Source organism: Passer domesticus, chromosome 14 (assembly GCF_036417665.1).
Source record: "Passer domesticus isolate bPasDom1 chromosome 14, bPasDom1.hap1, whole genome shotgun sequence".
Taxonomy (NCBI): domain Eukaryota; kingdom Metazoa; phylum Chordata; class Aves; order Passeriformes; family Passeridae; genus Passer; species Passer domesticus.
In genome coordinates, this window is record NC_087487.1 from 5,438,206 (window position 1) to 5,458,675 (window position 20,470).

Here is a 20,470-nt window from a genome sequence, read left to right on the forward strand (position 1 = left end):
CATGTAGCAGTAGTAGGTTAGTTGATCTTGCAGTGATGGGTTGGATTGGGGTACTTGCTGCTTTCCAGTCCTAAGTTTGAAGAATCAGCCACGGCCTTAGAGAACAAAAACTTTCTGGTGCTTTTTCATTTCAGACTCTGCATTACTAGAATCACTTCTGCAAGTGATTGAGATTCTTTTAGCCTATAGATTTTTAAATGAAATTAAAAACATAGGCAGCAGAGTAAAGCAAGACTCAGCATTGAAAAGGGGACATTTCATGGGTAGTGTGGTGGATTGTATCAGCAGCTGAACTTCACTGTTTTGTTGCTACTTTGTGAAATTGGGCAATTCCCTTTTCATTTGTTTTTTTTTTTGTTTGTTTGTTTTTATGTGTCTTGTCCATAGAAATAGTTTTCTGTTGTATGTGAGTCCCAATCTCTAGTGCAACTTCTATGATCTATGTTAATGGAAAAGTTAGAAAAGCCATAGCTGATTACAACTGATTAATGTTCCTCTGATCATATACCCCCCTGCTTCAAGCCTCTTTCTAAATAAAAAGTAAGCCATGAGATAACCTGCTTAAGGGCTTACATTTGGGCCCCAGTTTTACCTCCCAGTATGTATGTTATTTTTTGTGTTGTCAGTGCTTTTTTCTGCCCCGTGCTTTTGCCAGCTGTTAGCAGGCAAATTTTTGCTATTAAGCAGCAGAAGTGTCATTGTAGGGTTAGCACTTAATCCAGTTTAGAGATGGGAGAAGTCCTGTAGACAGGCATTAGCAGGGTGGAATCAGAAAGCCAGCTGGTCTTGGGAAGTGTCATGAAGCTGAGAGGAAATAGCAAAATTTGAATGTTCTTACTTGTGAGGGGTGGAAAAGGCCTGGAAACCAATGTTACATAACCAACAGCTGGTTCATCAGCAGATGAAAAGGAGGGTGGAGGGGATTAAAGGCAGGTAGCAGGGGCTGTGAAAGGCAGCTGTGCATGCCAGGCTGGGGGGCAGCAGTGCTGGGGGCAGCAGCTGAGGCAGATCAGCTTGGCCAGGCAGGACATGGGCAGTGAGAAAAGGGAGCCTCTGCAGCACTGGAGCAAATCTGGGGAGGGTGACAGGGCAGTGGTTGCTGAGCAGACCCTGCTGGAGTTGCAGGGAGGAGTGGGAGAGCAGTGGTTCAGCCCAGACTAAAGAGCTGCTCCCTCACCTCTTAGGCTGTGCTAGAAAACCAGCACACATTCACTCTGGAACATCAATCTAATACCAAATGAGTAAAAAACCAGGGATACCCTGATGATCAATTGTGACATAACTAGAGAATTGCATTTAAGAAAATGAGGAGACTGCAGGTATAGAGAATATTGAATTTTTTTTCTGTAACTATGACAACTGATTCCCTTATCAGGAAATCTGCAGATACTACCAGTGCAGCTGGTAGTATCTTATTCAAAACTCAAGAAACTGATTAGAAGCTTATTTTTCATGCTAATCTCATAATCTTTAATGGGTAATGCTGGCCTTTTCTGTCAGTAATTGTACCTTTTTGGAGGAGTGTGATGCTTTTTGTGATTTTAATAACATTCCATCAACATGTGATCTAATAGGAATTTCTCTGGAGCGTGCAAATGCAGTCACCTATGAAGTGTATCTAATAATTAAAGCAATTGCTCTTCCAGCAACCTGGCTCACCTAACAGGGGTTTATTAGAGAATTCTATGCTGACAGTGTTGATTCTGTTTTGTTAAAAATCTGTTAAAATCCTGGATGTTCCTCATTAAGGCTCCCTCAGCTAGATCGTGTTAGAAATTTTAAACTGGATTAATTCCCAGGTACTGAAGATAAAAAATTGCCTGGCCTTGAACTTTCCATATCCTGGTTCTTTTGATGTAAATAGGAAGTTATAAAAGCAATTTTTTTGCAGTCACAATAAAAATTAACTAATCAAATGACTATAGGACAGCGTCTCCTCTAAGAATTCGATTTTGAGGATGAAGCTGAATAAAATTTCACCATGTCATCATTAGCACCTGCTTGCTTCAACTCTTTGTGAAGATGTGCTGTAAAGCAGTATCAGCTTGTATGATGTCCTCTTGGAAATGACATGAAAAGGCAGCCTTGTTCTATAAAGATTAATCTCTAATAATAGCACACAGTAAAAGATGTAACAGCTGGTATGGATTAATATTCCTTAATATCTACTTTCATGTGATTAATAGCTGCTTAAGCCCCTACCAGTGGAAAGTGAGTAGTGGTTACTAAGCTTTACTAAATGTACTGTTTGTAATTTTTTTAACAGAGTGGACATTTAAATGTTTTCCATTTCTTATTTCCGGTGGTTTTAGTTGGCTTTAATTTCCCTCCTCCCCAATTTTCCTGTTGCAGGTCACGTATTAAAAATTTTCTTTCCCCCAAAAAAGGAGCAATGAGTTGTTCAGGGGTTCATCCTCTGTTGTTTGTGGTACACAGTACCCAAGACTATTCCTAATACAATCAGTACAATCACCCTAATACAATACAATCATTAACTTCCATGTTGGTTTATTTCTTAAGGTATTTTACAGAGATTGACAGGTCAAGAGGATTGTATTTGGTTTTAGGCTTCATGTTCACAATATGTACTAAATATCTTTGTCCAGTTCTGCATTGCTGGTGGTGATTTTTATGTTGCATCTTTGCAAATGTAAAATCTTTTTCAGTTTGGAACTGAAGAGTAAAGGGTAAATTCCAAAGCTTTCTAAAAGATTTATTCAGCCTGTGATTAGCTGGATCAGTGCTCAGAGCCTGGGGTTTGCTCTTTTGAAATTACCTCTTAATCACTTAATAATTTACCTACGTTTTATTGAAGTGACTCCCCTAAATATTTTCAGTTGTAGATATGGTTTGCTCATGAAACTGAAGACTGCAAATCCAGGTGGGAATCAGGTGTACTGCTCATGAGCTGACAAGTTGTTTTTTTTAATTTAATGCCCATTAAATTCAGAGGTCGGGTGTGCGGCTGTTCTGGGTCAGCCCAGGAATCTGTGCTGCCCAGAGCTGGAAGAGCACAGTCAAGGGAGTGTTGCAAAACAGGGAAAGATGTGGTTCCTCTCCCTCAGATCTTGCTCCCAGATGGAGATATTTCAGGTGTGGACCAGAGATGGGATTTAGGTGAAATTATGTTGTTGCCTTTTAGTCAGCACAGTATCCTTCACCAAGATGTTCTACAGCTGAACTGCAAATTGTACAGAACTGTGCAACTTGAGCTCACTAGTTTTGGAAAATATTTTTTAAATTTTTTATGATTGTTTTATCCTGACACTTAGTATCCCAGCTTGAGAATCTTTTGTTTTTGCTGTTGAATTTTGTGCATGCTTTTTATTTAGCTCTAATTTCACTTCACAATTCTGTTGAGCCATCCTTACAAAATCCTGATTCTCCTCATTCCCAGAAGCAGATCAGACACTTTTTGTTTGTACTTGTCAGGCTTAGGTTTGAACAGAGTAGCTGAAAGGTGAAAAGTCTGTGTGTTTTCCTAAATCACTAGCTCTGAAATGCTGATATGAGATGAGCTGACATGCATTCACCAAATGTGGGTAACTCTGGCTGTTTAGCAATGTCTTTCATCCTCAGAGAGTCCCAAACTGTTCAATCAGCCTTCTGTCTTCAGAATAGTTAATTTACCAGAGAAATGCCTCCACCTTCTCAGAAGGATCTTGACATCAAGTAACATTAATTTTTGTTCTGTTTCAATGCTGGTGCTGCTGATAAATGATGCCACATGTAGATCTGGTAAACCAAACACCTGGGGGAAAGAGGATCCTTGTAGGACACAGGGGCAGGCTCAGTCCCACACTGATCTCATCTAAAAGCAGTTTTGGTTTTGATTCCCCCACCAGGCACACACCCACAGCAATGTCCCCCATGGCCCAGAATGCCTGATCTCTGCTGCTCTTGCCCCTGGGCACCTGCTGAGGGGTGTGAGCTGCTGGGGCAGCTGGCACTGGAGATGAGCCCTGGGTGTGTGTCCATCCTGAGCCTCCTGGGCTCTGCAGGCACAGCCACCTCCCGGGAGCCTGGCAGGGGCTGTGCTCCACGAGCTCAGCACTGCTGGTGCATTTGTGTGTTTCATTCAGGAAACAGCAGAAGGAAAGAACTGGCTGGTTGGACACGGCTGGCCCAGCACATTTGTCATTAGCGTCCCACTCCAGTCTGTGGCCTAGTTAGTTTTAATCATTACTTCCCTCTCCCATAATAAATCCTATGGTATTAATGTTTTGCTGTTGATAAAGCTTTAGTAGTTGGAATAAATAAACCCACTAATGCAATCTCTGATCTTTCTGACATTCACCTGTGTCACTCAGTAGGATTTCTAAATGTTTGTTCATTTGAATTACAGATGTTCTGAAGTAATGTTTTTCAAGCACTGAGGGAGAGCCTTGTTGCCTTTATTTTGTATAACAGCATATTAGGAGGAAGGCACAAGGGCACTTGAATTTAATTGAAACTACTTGAATTTAAGCTGATAGTGCCATTTTCCATCCTCTCTGGCCTCTAGCTGCTGAGGAGGTCTCTGTTAGGCCCTTTGGGATACTAACCCTGGGAGACACCAGGAATCTGAACTGGTGCCAGGTGTGTGGATTCAGGCATCTGACTAAGCATTTAGAAATTATTTTGTTACAAAATAATATGAACTGGTCCCACAAAGCCCTGTTAATCTTATGGGTCTAGTTCATTAGCAAACTCTGCCTGAATCAAGAGCTAGAGCAAGTCATCTTGCTGTCACCTTGATTTTTTTCTCTGAAAGGAAACAGAGGCTATGAAAATTTAATGGAATGAGGATATGGGGCGTAGTATTTAACTTGGTCAAATTGCTTTGATTTTCAAATAATGGTCATGTTGAGAAGGTAAAATATTCTACTGATATTAAATTTTCACTAGTTTATACATGTTAATATGACTCTACTGCTCTTCAAAGTGTTGAAATGGGCAAGTGCTTTTGTTTTCTGTGCACAGGCACACAAAACATCAAATCCATTTTACTGTTTTGTTAGAATACTATTTAATTTAGAGCAGATTTGAGTAATTTAGAATGAAAATATACTAGTAAAACATTTCTATGTCAACCTGTGCTATGGTTGCAGAAATGCTAAATAAAACATTAGTTGAAAAGGACATGAAAACTGGGCTGCAAATCTATTTAATTCCTGTACACAAAATTAGGAAGCTGTGTTCAAGTTGCTTTCTGGAGCAATATGTCAAGAAACAGATGCAGCTTGAGTGAGAGAGAGTGTGTTTACAGTTGAAGTTTTCAGGGGTCAGAATTACCTGACCCCAGTTCCAGGAGTGTTGACAGGCCCCAGTTTATGTATTCTAATCATTCTAAAGGAGTGATTTCCAGGCTGATTTCCAGGCTTTCTGGCAAAGTTACACCACACTCAAAGCTGATTTCTTAGAACTGTTGTGTGGGCTTAACCTGAAGTGGTGTTTGAAATGCACATTATATGCTGTTGTTGGTTATGCAGCAGGTATGAGTCCCTTTCCCCAGATGCAGTGCTTTTACATTGCTATTTTAATTTTGCTACACTGATATCTGTGGGAGGATTGCTTTAGTTTAAATGAAACTATACTGATTTATACTGTTACTAACCAGAATTATCATTAGAGCATTTTTCAAATACCTGTTACGTGAATACCCATTATGTCTTTAAGCTTCCACTGGCTAAGTGGCCTGATGAGCTTGGGAAAAATGTAGGCACACTTTTGTGAAGCTTTTTGTAATTACCAGCAAAAAGCAGTGACATTTGCCCCGTGCTGATGGAATCCATTACTCAGTTACACAGGACAGAAGTTAGCAGCTCTCCTTCTGCTCTGTTCAATTAGGAGCTGACACAGGTTAATGTCCAATATATCCCCGAGATGGATGATGAGATTGGGAGAAAATGGAGCATTGTCTGCATTGGGCTTCAGAGCTTTTTGGGTTCAGTGTGTTGTGTTCACAGGGACAGGCACCCAGCTCAGCCTGCTGAGGAATGTGTTACCCAGCAGTGTTTGCCTCTGGGCCATCCAGTGCTGAGCCTGGGGAACGGCTCCAACCCTCCCTGACATGCACAGCAGCAATCAGCACAGCAGAGGCTTCCCAGCCACCTCTGGCATTGCTCAGCAGCCGTCCTGGAACATTCCCCATACAGGGGGTAAGCACATGCATGAACAGGGGTGTCCAGCTTCACTGGGGTTCTCTGTCAGGCCACTGTTTAGTACCCTGCTTGAATAGGTGCTCAAGCCTCTGGCTGTTCCTGCAAATTGTATTGGAAGAAGTGCTCAGTACCAAGAGAACTCTCCACCAAATCTCAGTTTATCAGTGTATGGAAAGGCAGGATTTAGATGACACCCTTGGTGGTGTGTTTCCAGGCTTAGGAAGGTGAGTAACAGTAGGTCAGAATACGAAAGTGTCACTTTACTAAGGCTTTCCTGGCCTTCATCACGTTAATGATTTAGTCTTCTTTCAAGAGTAAGGTGCACTTGGATTAATCAGCCACTAGATAGAGCTGTGTTATATAGAAAGGGCCTCACTCTGCAGCATTATATTAAAATTTGGTATTCCCTAGTAGTGAGCCAAAAAAATGGATCAGTTGTTGCACAGGACAGATATCAGATACGACAGGAAGCATTCTTTTTCCAAGATGCAGTAAATTCCCTTTCCATCCCTAATTATACAATAAGATCATGGATCTTTTCCAAGTGTACCTTATGATAAGACTTCAGTGAATAATCCAATTTAATTCCTATGCATTAATTATTAAATAAGGCATATCTTTAAGTTAATTTTTAATCAAGCAGTCATCATAGAGCTGTTTTATCATGACTGTGGACAGGAACTTGGAAAGCAAAATTTATATTACCTTTTTGATTTTTCATTTCCCATATTCCCCTTCTCCCTTCCTCCCCTCTCCAGTGCTGAGAAATACTCACATATTGATCAAAGGGATCAAACATGAGAAAAAATAATTACCTGTAATATTATATAATAAAACTCAAAATAAGCTTGCTTTGTATACTACTTCATGAATTTTTATTCTGATTTATGTAATTTATAGTGCTAAACTTCCGAGATGTGTTTATTATAAAATATCATTAGCAAAACAGCTAGTGATAGCTTTGGTCTTTTGACTGTATTTAAGATGTTATTTACCAAATTTGTATTGAACTGGTACTAAACTACACTGTGTGCTTGAGGCTGCAGAATACAGTATAAGTCATACTGAAAGATTTGCAGAAGTTGTATGAAAGTTGAAAATGTGTGGATTTGACAGCTTCTGCTGGCAGCAAGTGCTGCCGTAAGAACAGGATAAAAACAACCTTCCTTCAGCAAAAACTACTGATGGCATCCTGTAGCTTCAGCACAGACATTGTACAGATAATTCCATGTGTGTTCTGGCACTGGGCGTCAGCCGTGGACAGAAAGAAATACCTCTGGGTGATTCCTAGTAGCACATTCAGTTCCTGGCCCTCACTGGAACAGTTCCAAAGTGCAGGACTTGCAGCCAGTTCAGTGAGGGAATGTCTTGCAGCCATGAGGCCATAACAATGAAACAGTTTTCTAGCAAATTCATACATTTGATTTTTCCAGTTTCAATTTTTCATATTCCATGTTTGGCTTAAGCAGAGAGTCCATATTACATACCTTATCAAACATAAGCAACATTTTTTAATAGCCAGTATTATGACTGTGTATTTGATTCCATTTTGTTCTCAATTCTTGCCAATAAAATGGCACTCAGCCTGCTGGTTGAGTGGATTTGTGATTCTTTCCAAGGATCAGCTGGGGATTAGTGAAGTGCAGCTGGTGTGTTTCTCACGCCAAGTAGTTTGGGCAATTTTTTTTTTTAATTATTTTTAATGTCCTTCTTGAAATAAATCCTGCCTCTTTTCCTTTGCCTTTTTTTAGGGATTTCATCTTGTTCAGTAGTAAGCTTCATCCTTTATCAAATTGTGTGTTAATGAGACTGAACAAACAGGCATTGCCCAAATGATTCTTTACCCAAAGGTGAATTTAAAGAGATGTACTTTGTAGTTTAATAAGGAAGCTTCTTGTTTAAGGAGTCTAACTCAGTTGTGAGTGGAGCTGCTGGTGTAAAATGCCAATGATCTTACCCTGAGGCTGGTATGCACTAGTGTACAAGCTCTTGAGAGGTAGAATTCATGACACTTCTGTCTGATAAAGATTTGTTCATCTGCAGAGCCACGTAGTAGTGGCCAGAGCTGTAATGTAATACTATTACTGCAGTATCAAATGTTAATTATTTTGCTCCCCATGTAAACAACATGACTGAAGAATAAAAGCAACCCAAACTTAGCAAGTAATTGCACCTCAGCCATCAGAACATGCAAATTCACCATTTTTATTTGCAGATTTTTCAGTCACGGTACTGTTGTTACAGGTAATTGTAGAAAGTTATGGAAACAGTTGGGGTGGACAGATCCATTTTAGACCTCCCTGTCCATAGATTCATTCTGTTCAGTCAGTGCTGGTGCTGGCAGAATCCTGGCTCTGTGATCTGTTGGAGGCACTAAAGGAAACCTAATGCCCGTTTTAATAGGGGTGATGATTGCTCCATGAATGTAAAAGCAGCACATCAGCCATTTCTGCAGCAGCTGTCATCAGCAGCCTCTGTTCTCTGAAGGACTGACATGAGTAAGAATGACCATTTTTGCACTTAAAAGCAATAAATAGATGGGATTAATTATGAAGAATGCTAGTGTCTTCTCCATGTCCAGTAGGGTACTCTAAACCTTATTCTTTGTGTAGATATATCTGCTCAATGCAAATCTCAGTTTGATGGTTGAGTAGCTTGACTCTTGGCTCCTGTTTGGACTCATTTACAGTGATAAAAAGATGCATTTACTCTCAAGAAGTTCTCAGGTGACATTTTCACACTATTCTCTTTCTCATACAAAACAGCTCCTGCTTGGAGAAGCAAACAATAACTGGCACATTTAAAGTTCTTCACCAGACCAGTCTGAAAAGCCATGTTCCAAATCCCACCTTTCTGTGCTGGAAAAGTGAGGAGGTGTTTGCTTGGTGTAATTTGGCTGTGCAGCAGAGCATGTGGAATTACAATGTGCTTTCATCAACTCCTGCTTGTAGCTTTAGGCTCTGCATCTGTTTTATTCAGTTGTACATTTCAGTGCTTGAAAGCATTGATCATATGCCTTTGCTTTTGAAAGGGCTCCTTTAACCTGCAGCCTGTAACTGTAAATCAAGGTTATTGCTTTCTTGTTCATAAAAAGTGCAAAGTGCTATATGTTTCATGGGTCTTTTCCCAGGCAAAACAAACCTATGCTGTTGTGCACAGATTTGCTCACTGATAGTCCTGAAATTGCATTTTGATAAAATTAAGATTGCTGGCAGTACTTTAAATAAGGCACCTATTTCCTCTGTGATTCTTGTTTCAGAAAGCTGTTTTATTTCCTCTGTACCATTCTTGAATGGCTGCTGGGGGGGAAAAAAAGTAAAATATCATGCTAATGCTTTATGCCAGTGAGCTGTAACTCTGTAGTAATCAGAGTTCAATGGAACTGCACATTCAGCAAAGTTGAACAGTGCTGAGAACATGTCCTGAGAACGTTCAGCTTATCCTGAGCTTTGCAACTGAAAAGCACAAATCATCTTACCTAATCTTTCATGGGAACTTCCAGCCTGAAAAGCCAATAAAATAAGCACACTGATGGTTTCTATAATTCCCTGAAAAGGCATTCTTTTGGCTTTAGGCATGATTTAAGTATACCTATATAATTTGGATAGATGCCTCTATCAGAAGTGTCAGCAAAGTAATGAATGTAGCGAAGAGAGTTATGCACATGCAGGAAGAATCCAAATTATTCTGTGCAGTGAGTAATACATGGTCAGTACCTTTATAGTGACTTTTCTTAAGCCTCAGTGGGGCTGGATGTCCCTTGACAAGGATCTAGTACTCTCTTGGACTTGTTCAGGAAGCCATTCAAGAAGAAAAGGAGTGCATCATTTCGGGATTTTTCAGAGCTCTGGTAGTTTAGGGACGGAAGGGGATTCAAGACAATAATAGATTTCAGTCTGTACCTGTCAAACCACAGCCTTACAATGTTTGTTATGGTCCTCCTCCCAAAGGAAAGGAAAAGCAAGCAGGGAAGCCATCTAAGAGAAATTCTCATGGGTTCCAGCCAAAGAATATCTGAAAGAAAAGTGAATATCTTAATTAACCAGAGCACTGCAATCCTGTAAGTGTAACTTGTTGTGGTATAGCTTTGATGAAATATGAGAAACATTCACTCTTGAAGGGCAGGCTAAGGAGGTTGATACACACTGTGTATTGCAGCAGGGTTATTAAAGATCAGGTCTTGGAAAGGAGGTAATGCCCCAGGTTTCAGTCTGCCATGTGAAAGTAGCATAGATGTGATTGCTACACCTAAATTGCAAGAGGATTGCTACATGTTTTCAAAAGTGTGTATAATATGTTGCACATGTCCTTTAATCCATATATATGAGGTCTGTATATGTTTTGCACTTAAAAAAAAAAAATCTGTGTCTGACTTAACAAGCTCGAAGTCTCACTAGCAGGACATGATTGGAAGCCTAGATGCTTTTGATCATGTATTTTGTCCTTCCATATCTTCTGTATTCACATTTCAAATTACATCCAGGAGGGTGCCAGATCTTTTGTAGTGAATTTATATTCCTTATAATCTGTTCAGATGAGTGAGCATGGAAGTAGGCACAGAGATGTGGTCAAGTCTTCCCATATAAAGTCTGTTACCGAGTTTCATTAGAAACTCTGTTTACTTATTTTATTTTAAATTTCAAAACTTCTGGTTTGCTCTAAAATTGTGTTCTTTGTTTAGTGAACTTCCCTCACACTGGACCAGTCAGAAAAGCAGTCTTATGATGAGTATGGCAGTAGCACAGGATGGGAGGGTGAACAGCAATGTCTTGTCTTTGAACTTACTTCTGTTTTTAATTTTGCTATGAGAAACATGTCAAGTAATTAATTTGACGGCGTTACGTTGAGAATAAATTAGTTTATTGCAAAGTATACATTTATTCAGTATCAAGTATCACTCTCAGCTGTTGTTCCAACAAACATCAGCTGTTGCACTCTAACCTTTGTAAATATTTTGCTATTTAACCTCCACGCTGAAGCAGCTTGTGGCTGACACTGCTCTGTTGGCCACCAAGTGCCTCTCCAGCTGTTTTTGTGATGGTGCAAGGGGCTGGATGTTTGTGCTGCACAGCTCTCAGGTGGACTCATAACAAATCTTAGTCTCAGCAAATTAATGCATTGGTAGAATGGCATTTAGGGTTAAGTTTAGGCGTGCTGTCAGCTCTGCTTTTGTGCCTGGTGCTGCTGTACAGAATCACCAAGTCGTTCAAATTGCCAGTCTTTATAGAGGGATATAGTAAAGGTTGGAGCTGCCATATTTGAACATGCTGTCCTCAATCAAAGAGAACTTGAAGATTGTCTTGAATAGAAAGATAGGTAAATTTACTGGCTGACTTACATACTCTATGGAATTTCAAGGTGGAATGATGGTATTGTAACCCATGTGTTTCTTTTCTCTAAGTGCTAGTCTGAGGAGAAAGCTAGAAACTCAAGTTTAAAGGGTAAATTATGAAATGAATTTTCTAATGAAATTGAGCATTTACTCAGAAACACTTGCAGTTTTTCAGCCATTACTACACTTGGTAGCAGAGAAAATACTTGCATAAAAATGTAAAACTAAATACACTAGGGAGAAAATTCCTGAATTCTTTTTTAGTGGTTATACAGCTGAAGATTACTGAAACTAAATAAGATTTAGAGATTTCCTACCCTTCCCAGTAATGCTTAGAAGAATTATTAACTTCAGAATCTCTCTAACAAGAGCATTTTCTTCTTGCTGGCATTTCTGTTTTAATTACTGGGGGGAACATAATGTGTTTGACAAAGCTGAAAGCTGCAATGCCTCATACTGTTTCAGCAACATACTGTGGTTTTAATTTATCTTAACCCATATTGATCAGTGGGACCTGAATTTATGACAGCAGATTTCCAGTCAAATGTCCCATGATTCCAGAATGCCTCCAAGCTGTTTGGCTTGGGACGAACACTGACTTCACAAACTTTAATCAGCAGGTAAATAGCTGTCTACTGTGTAAGGCTAAGTGGGAGTTTGTACATTAAACTCTTCAGAAGAACACAGCTGGTGAAACAGAGTGTTCTCTTTATTGTAAAACACTGGTTTGTGCATACTGTGCACAAACTAAATCACTGACTGTGATCAGCTTTCTGGGTATAGCATAATTTTGTGGCAATCTGTGAGTTCATCATGGCTGTAAATTAAGTGTATTAAGTGTTTGTAAGCATTTACGGAATCAAGAGTTAAACATTTGCAGAATCAAGGGTTAAGCAAATGCCTTTGTGTGAAAAGCTGGATGTGAGCAGTCCAGGTAGGAGAGGAATTGAAGAGCTCAGGCCCCTGTGGAGCTGCTGGCATGGATGGCACAGGCGTGTTGCTGCCCTGAGTGATCAGCACTTTCTTCTTCTTTGTCACAGCTCATCTTTGATGTCAGTTGTGCTTAAGCAGAATACACAATTCATTGCTGTTTTTTCTGTACAAAGCCTCTTCAAACACCAAAAAAAGCGGGTGGGGGAAGGAGAATTGTGAAATGTATGCAATTGCCACCGTTGCTATGTGAAATTTAAAAGCTTTCCCTTAGGGAGGAGTAGTACTTATGGCACTTGACTGTATTACAGAAACACATCAGTGGGTGAAACCTTGCCAAAAATAACTCATTTCCCTCACACTTCTCACGGGATCGAACAGCCTTTCGTACATTAGCACCAGATGAAAAAAGGCTGTGTCAATTCTCGTCTGTTCTGCTTTAAATATAGTCTTTCCAGTTCCAATCACTTGACATAACTCAACAGGAGTGCTGCAGATGCATTCAGAGCTGAACCTGGGCAGTAGAGAAGGCAATTATTTAACTTAGTTATAAATCTGTGTCTTCCAGGGAAGAATTGCAGTGATAGTATCACAAAGCTGAAAGAAACGATCCATTTTATTTTATAGTCCTGTCCATCTAAAAGCACTTATTCCCTGCATAAGCAGCAGTATATATTTTCCAGAAACTAGGTGTTTTCAATGGATTGTGGATTGGGAGGGAGGGAGATATAAAGGAGAGAATAAGGGGAATGCATTTTTTATTGCTGCTGCACTGGGTGGTTTAACCAGATCCTACTTAAGGTCATAATACAGTTGCTGGGGATGATAGCCTGTACTTCAAACTAGTCAGATAATTCCATTCCATCCAAACCCATTTTGTGCAGAGATTATCACATTTCAGTAAATGTAGCTTGGGTTATAGGAATCTGAATGGGAATTAAGCCATTTCTCACCACTTCTGTTCATGGGTTATACTGTTAATTGATTACACTTCAAGGCTGCTGAGTTGTTGTTTGTATCAGCTGTTCTACACCCAGAATGCCTGGGTAATTCATCACTGGTAAGAAGAGGGTTTATGATGATTTTGCTATCAAACTCTTTCTTCTTTGGGGTTACATTTTGGCTTTTATAAATGAATTCAGATTTTATTGGAATTCTAGAGGCTACAGACAGTGCTGTGCTTAAGCCCACAGTGCAGTAAGGGATGTGCCAGCCCTGCCTTGTCTGTACCACAGCCATCTCACCAGCAGTTGCAGTGACATGATGATTATCTCATCATTTCTCATTTATTCTGGCATGTATAGCTGTGACATTGGTGGTAATGCTCATCACAATTCTCACTAGTTAGTACTGTTTTATTCTGTGAAACCCTGGTCATTGGTTCAAGCTTTAATTCAGCTATAAAAGAAATAGAGGCTTCCTTGAGCTGCACGTTTTCTCTGATAAGACAACAGGCTTGGCTTGTAAGTAGCATTTGTAAGTTCCTCTCAAATGATGCAACTTGCATCCAAGGGGATTTTGACACTGCGTTTTATGGTCTTGTCACCCTCTCCCCTTCAACATTTTCTGAATTATGTCCCATTGTAATTACTGCTCACTTCTTTGTGACTTTCACGTTTATAGTATAATGGTGCATATCAAGTTTGGATTTGGTCTGATCATGACTGTGGAAAGGAAGATTATAGTATATATACCTTAGGTGTTTTTCATGTCATCTGTCTCAGTTCCTACTTGTGTGCAGTTTTACAAAATAGCCTTACACAAAAAAATTAAGACATTGCATCTTACAGTGCATTTTAGCATGTCAAAGATCAGCTCCCACATTTGCTGTCCACGAATTATACTTTTGATCTGTGTATGCATGAGTGTCTATATGATGTGTGTTGAAAGCTTGCAGAGAATGCTACATAATCATTGCAGGAGAATAAATTCAAGGAAAACTTTCCCTTCATGTTTGAATTAATTTGATTTTATTAGGAGAGTATTTTCAAGACCAATAAGTATCTGACAAGAAATTGTGCATTGTGTTGATTTCATTGATAGACACACATTTGGGAGACACCAGCAAATGCACCAGATCAGAGAAGTGTCATGTGTTTTATTATCTTTTTGTTAGAAAGGCTATTGGCTGCATTCAGTAAGTGAGCTATCAAACATGCCAAACAAACCTTACCACTTGGGAAAAGTTATGCAAGTTGTCCATTATTCCTAATAATATATAAATATAACTGATTATTGGATTTACAGCACTTGTAATAAAACCTGTTAATTTGAGAAAATAAACAAGTTGTTTGCTATCAGTGAAGCAAGAATATTTTTATTTTGGTGGTGGGAGTAATAGAGGTGTGGTTTGACAGTGAAGGATGTAATTAAAGGGGTTTTTTTGGTGTGGACTCTTTATAGTATATGAAAATACTCTTTAAATCAGTAAAACCAAATTAATGAGTTCTTCCTTGCTGCTTATTCCCTGTAAGCATATGGGTACTGTTGGAAACCAAGGGAGTTTTTTTCTGAGACAGTCACAGTGAGGGCAGCAGAGATGCATATCTTTATCCCTTTCCTTCACAGTGCATTTATATCAAGCCATGTCACAAAACAAACTCCAAGTGCTGTGAGCCTTCCCATAGTATGAGTGCAGGCATCCATGAAAACTATCCTTTGTCTAGAGGCCTTTTCTCTGAGAATGTAATTTTTTTCACTCATGTGTGTTATTCCTTTGAACTCTGAATGAGCACTTTGGCTGAACTTGGCAGAATTATACATTTAGAATTAAATGCCAGCAGTTTCTTCCTCTTACCATGCAGAATTTTGTCATAGGCTTTTCAGACAGTAAGCACAGCAGACAGTGTGCCCTTAACAACAGAAGTGCATGTATATTAGGTTTTTAGCCAACTTGGTTATGGTTTATTTTACACACATTGTGTATAGGCCCTTTGCTTTTACAGGGCTGTTCCCCACCCCACCCCTGGAACATGCTGGTTAATTCCTATTGTATTCTAGAACTATTGTGGTATTATATTTTTAGAGAGAGAGAGAATTATGTGTTATTTGAAGTACTATTCAGAACATTCAGTGTAGGCATCCTGACAAGCTCTGGCATTGCTAAAAATGCTACATCTGAAAAGTGTGATTTTCAACATCATCCAAACTTGTTCTTTATTTGAAATAAATAAATAAATTTGAGTGAGGAAAATGTTCCAATTGCCTGTAGAGAGGTCTTTGGTCTCCGTCACCTTAAACTGAAGCCTTCAACTGTTACAATTTTGTTCTTTTTGGGTAGATGCAGGTCTTGGTTGTCTTTCATGAGTTTTGTACTCAAACTGAGGTGCCAGAGCAGTTATGGTGTTTTCAAAGGGAAACGCTGGCAGGCTGCATGTCCATCAAATTTCTGATAAGGAAAAAGGCTGCAAAACTTGTGTTTGATTTTTATGAATGCTGTACTTTCTCAGGTGTGTATTTCTGTCATTGCAGTTTGGGCTAACAAATGGAAGAACAAAACACACGTGAATGATGTTTCCAATATTTCTTCTTAAAATGTGTTGTGCCTTACAAATGTAGGTGCTGTAGATACAAATCCCATTCTTACATAATGGCTGGCCAAGGAGAACTTGTTCAGCAGCAGAGAGGAATTAATTGCTTATTAACTTCTATTTCTATAGAGTACCTAGCCAAAAAAACCATACCACATTCCATGTCCACATTCCATTTCTAGAAGGGAGTTAAGTGCCCAAATCACCTTTTTGTATTATTTTTTTGGCTTATATATCTTTGATAATATTTCTTGTCCAATGGGTCATCTTTTTCTAGCTCACAGAGTACCCCACATTCTAGATAGACATCCATAAAGGCCTCTCAAATTTGATTTCCACTGGAAAAAGAAACATCTGTGAACTTCATTGTATGTCCTCCCTCCACTTCTGTGCTGACTTTTTAAGAATCTTCCATCCTCCATCCTTTTTCTAAGCCAGCAGGAACTTTGTCTCACTCGGAAGCCCAGGGTCTAGTTCTAAACTGAAGCTGTTTCAGCTGCACACTTTGCCATTTAGGGCAGACAGAAGTTGAAATTATATCTGTAAAATATTTTATTGCCAGCCACAGGCAAGTACATGTTCAATGCATTGGAGATAAGTTATAGAAACAGGGAAATAAGTTTAGAATCTAACAGTGCAGTGCAGCAGGAGCAGGCAGGCAGCCTTTAGCTCCAGACAGCAGAGTCCTTCGATGTGATTCTGGATTTCACCCTTATCTATTGCATTATGGAAATTATTTTGGCCTCTATCTCTTCAAGGCAAATGTTGAAAGTTAGAACAAAGAAGTACCTGCCACACACAGTGTCCTGTGCTATTGATGGTTTTAAAGTATTGGAAGATGCAAAAAAGCCCTTGTCAGCAAAGGAATTAATTATATTGACAAAGGCAACAGGGTATGAAAATGCATGTGATATGTAAAGTTGCAAAATTAATGGCTTATTTACGACTTCAGCTGTTTTAGTACAGCATTTTGCCCAACTTCAAATTGTTCTAAAAAGGATTAGATATAATTAATGCTGTATGACCTCCTTTTTTCTTCTTTTCAAAGAATGTAGAGCTGTACATCTAATGAGGACCCCTGAAAGGACTATTATGTCCAATTGTCTCAATTATGCAAATAGCGTTGATATTTTAGCAGAAGGGAGGGGATACTTCAAATTAAAAGTTTCAGCTCCTGCTTTAGCCTTTCTGCAGTGCCGGCATTTTTACAGCAAGTACATCCCCTGTTTGAAGAGAGGAAAGGAGGTTTAACAAATTGGAGATTTGGGCACTATCAAAGTAGATTTGTTGTGCCTTGTTCCACCATGAGATGAAAATACCCTCTGGGCAGAGAGATGGGTCATGAGACTTCTAAAGGATTACCTTCAAAGGGAGTCATGAGATTGGTTTGAACAAAGAAGCTGCTCACATGCTTATCATATGAGATTCTCTTCTTAAAGTGGTGGAAACCCATCTCCTTGGGAATTCTCATGAACTTCAGAGACTGGAAGTCCTAACAGTAAGATGAATGAGACGTCTGAACAATAAACAGAGATTGGACAGAAATGCAGAGTTAAATGCACTTTATTTATTCTAGCTGTAATTCTGCTTTCCAAACTCTGAAACACTTCCAAGGACAAGCAGGTAGGACATGATTTTAAATAATTTTTCATTTCATTCCTGATAGTCTTCTACCTTTTGTCACAGCGATGTGCACAACTGGAATTTGCGCTGAAGAGCTGCGTAGTGACCTGCAGCTGATGGGAGAAAGATAATTCCCTTGAATTTATAGTGTTCTGATTAAACTTCTTCTTACATTTCTCATTTTGAAGGATGTGAAATATGAAGTACTAGCTGCAAGAAGACAAAATGAGTTTTCAGGTCCAGAAAGGACTTCAACACTTCAAAATTAAAAAATTGCATGAGCGTGATCGTAACGTGATGTAGAAATGCTGGCAAAGAAACATCATGTGCCTTACATATTGCAATATTTTGAATGCTAATTTCAATCTACCTCTGCAGAAAATGGGGGTGGAGGTTCTGGGGTTTTCTTTATTTTGTAGGTTGTGACTTTTCATTTTTTGGGGGCTGTTCTGAGTTTTCAAAACTAGCCAGTAATATTCTGGAGCTCTCTTGTGGCAATACGCCTTCTGATGAGCAAGCTTCTTTGTGGGTGTATTTGTTTCCAGGAGAGTTTATCAAGGTCTCATGGTAGGTCAGGTATTATGGAAGTCCTGGAACGGGAAAAGGGCAGAATTTATGGTGTTTTTCCCCATCTCAGTGAGTGCTGGCCATAAAGGAGGTTCCCCAGTGAAAGATGTTGAACAAACATCAGCAGCCCCATGGCGTTCGTACCCGCAGTGCTGCTGCTGTGTGAAGAAATGCCTTCCTGCCATGAAGCTCACTGGGCTGAGAGGGCTCAGAGCCCCAGCCTACCTGTGATCTCTGAGTATTCACACACCAATCTTTCAAGAGATTGAGAAGCCAAGGAATCCCAGGTTTGGCCCTTGTTACCCCCCAGCTCTTGGAAGCACGGCCCCAAAGAAGCTCCATGCACTGTTGTGTCCTTCCTGCCCTTTGCTGGGGTCCCACTGGCCCTGAGCAGACACCTGCCACCTGCTGAGCCAGAGACAGCCATGGAAACAGCCTCTGGCCTGTTCCAGTCTCCTTTAGCTCCTCTAATTCAGGATTTAAAAGTTTTCTTTTCAATTTTTGATAACAGATTAAATCCAGAAAAGGGAAACTTTTATTATAATTTTTCCTCTCTATCATTTTAATTCAAATAATGGATAGACCGTGGTGAGCATTTTAAAGAGAAGGAACAATGTGCTGCACACTATGATAAAAAAGTCCAGGAACATCACTGGGCATACTGTTTTCTGTTCTATGGCACCTGCTAGTTCTCTTCACTCACCTCTTCATGGGTTTGAGATGCATAAGGACTGAAAAGATTGACCAAATTTTCTGAAAACTGTAATCTCTGCAATCTCCCATTGCCCTCAGCCTCTGTAATTATTTCAGCCCTGAAATATTCAGGTATTCAGGAAGTTCCCAATGAATGTTGGCAACTCCCTGGTATACATAATGCAATATTTCAAACGTAAGTATTTAGAGTCTGCAGGAAATAATTTAAACCTTAAATTCCAGTGCTTTAATAAGGATTTCTGAAAGATTATGAGAAATAATTTTGTGCAAACCCTGCAAGCCAAGAGTTTAAATAGCTGAAAATTCTTTTTTTTTGAAAATGACAGAAAGCAGCAGGGAATAAAATGCATCTGATGGTGGCATATTCTATGAAAGGTTTTAGGTCTTAGCTAATGCCCAGAAAAAAATTGCTCTACTGAGTGTGAAATTAGCCACAGAAAGTTGCAAATTTTCAACAGCCCAAACTCTTTAACAGAATTCTACCTGAAGAATCTTGCTGTCAGGAAAACTGTGTGTGCTGCAAACTAATATTAATTTCTCCAGAGACAGATTGGCTAACTAGTGTGTTACATGCATATTTGCAAAAAAGGTGCGTATTCACTGTATGCAGGAGAACTAAATGTTTATAGTATCTTTTCTCAAAATATCTATTTGTTCAGCATCTCCTGAATTGAAAGACTTTTGAAATATTCGTATATTCCTTATATTGTGAATATAGAAATGTTGCTTCGTAGCAATTTTAAAGTACATTTTACTAGTGTGCATCTCAGTATGCCATAAGTACTGGTTTTTTGTCACCACATTTTGAAAGTGTCAGTGTAAAGAATTCTTCAAGCTCGGCTGTTTAGTGTGCTTTGCACTTCAAGTAGTACTAATTACTACTGTGCATTTAGAACAAACTCTCATAGATAAGTAATGTTCCATGCAACATGTCATTTTCTTCAGTTGTATTATGCTTGTGGTTTGCCCTATTTCATAAGGAAAAAGATCTCAAACCATGCTATTATGTCATGTATGAAAAATCAGCATGGCAAGCTGACTTGTCAGAAGTTGTATAGTTCTGTCTGAACTAGGAACTTGTAATCTCATATATCAAAGAAGTGCTTTTACTTTTAGTCCTTTTCCAAACAGCAAGCACATCTTTGATTATTTCTAATAGTCATTATGCTTAATAATGTGGACTTGAATGATCCAAATCTCACTGATGGAGGCAATATTCTAGTCCAAATCAACGGTTTTTTGCATCTGCATGTAAGTGTGGGTTAGTCTTTTCTGCAGGCATGATTGACATCTATTGACACAATTTCTAAATTATCAGAAGAATTTAGTATGTGAGAACTATTCTCAGGCTTAGTTTTGTATTAAGGGAAGCACCTTGTCATGTTGGTCATGATTTCATGTGTGTTGATGAATTGCATGAAGGTTTGCTGTTGGGGGTGTTGAATCCCAGGGGTTTTCATTATAATAGCAGTTTTATATTTCAGGTTAGAATGAATGGCCTGTATTAAAGTCTCATAGTTTAGAATAATTTAAGATAAATAGCCCACATGCAAATCATCTGGAAGCACCCTGACTTCTTTTAAAACCATGATCTAGCAGAGTTTTTACATTAGCCAAGACAGATAATAGTT

The 20,470-nt window shown here is 39.2% G+C and overlaps 1 protein-coding gene across 16 annotated transcripts in view; it reads left to right on the plus strand.

Moving 5' to 3' along the window:
* TRPM1 (transient receptor potential cation channel subfamily M member 1) overlaps window positions 1-20,470 on the plus strand; it is a 116,410-nt gene that overhangs the window by 54,368 nt on the left and 41,572 nt on the right. The window contains exon 1 of one of the 16 annotated variants that reach the window (XM_064389134.1): window positions 17,552-17,558. The exons of the other annotated variants lie outside the window; for them this stretch is intronic. The gene's annotated coding sequence lies outside the window, so the exon portion shown is untranslated. Of the gene's footprint in view, window positions 1-17,551; window positions 17,559-20,470 lie in introns of those variants that run through there. 16 annotated transcript variants of the gene reach the window in all.